This window comes from Arachis ipaensis, chromosome B05, assembly GCF_000816755.2.
Source record: "Arachis ipaensis cultivar K30076 chromosome B05, Araip1.1, whole genome shotgun sequence".
Lineage (NCBI taxonomy): Eukaryota > Viridiplantae > Streptophyta > Magnoliopsida > Fabales > Fabaceae > Arachis > Arachis ipaensis.
In genome coordinates, this window is record NC_029789.2 from 40719790 (window position 1) to 40720592 (window position 803).

Below are 803 nucleotides of genomic sequence, written 5' to 3' on the forward strand. Positions count from 1 at the left end.
AAAATATGACGTTATAATTTTTTTTTTTTGAACAAAGAAAACTCAACACACTAAAATAGAGCGGCTCAAGAAAACAAGACACATATAACAAAGCACAAGGGACACAAAAATGACAATCTATTGTTATCTATCTCCGACATTGCCATCAACAACCAAATGGATCATCACTACACCACTCTTTGTAGTTTAAAAACGTTCTCATTTTAACGTCCTCGACACTACCCTCTTTATTTTGAAAAATTCTCGCATTGCGTTTCAGCCAAATATTCTAAATTACTACAAAGAAATCAATCAGCCACGTTTCCTCCTCATGCTTTCTGCTAGGCACTCCTATCTAACTCTCAAATAGTTCTTTGATCGTACCCGGGATAACTCAAGTTCTACCAAAGTATGTCAATCACGCGCATCACACCTGCTAGGTAAACTCATAGCAAAAAAACAGACGACGAACACATTCTACATCTTTTTCACACAGAACACAAGTATTATCACTTTGATGAATGACTTTTCATCTACTCAATTTCTCTTTAGTATTCACCCTTTGCACTAAGACAAATGAAGCAAAAGTTCAATTCTTGGCAGCATCAATCCTCTCCAAATTGCACTAGTGAAGCTATAACTTGTGACTTCCTTAGAAATAGTCTCTGTTTCCAACACCTGCACAAAGGAGTTAGTAGAAAAAATATCTTTTTATCAAAATTTCACATCACTTTGTCCTCTCTACCAGTTGATAATTTAACTAGTTTTAATCTTTTATGGAGTTGATTGACAAGTGCCAACTCCCATTGGAATAACTCTCTCCT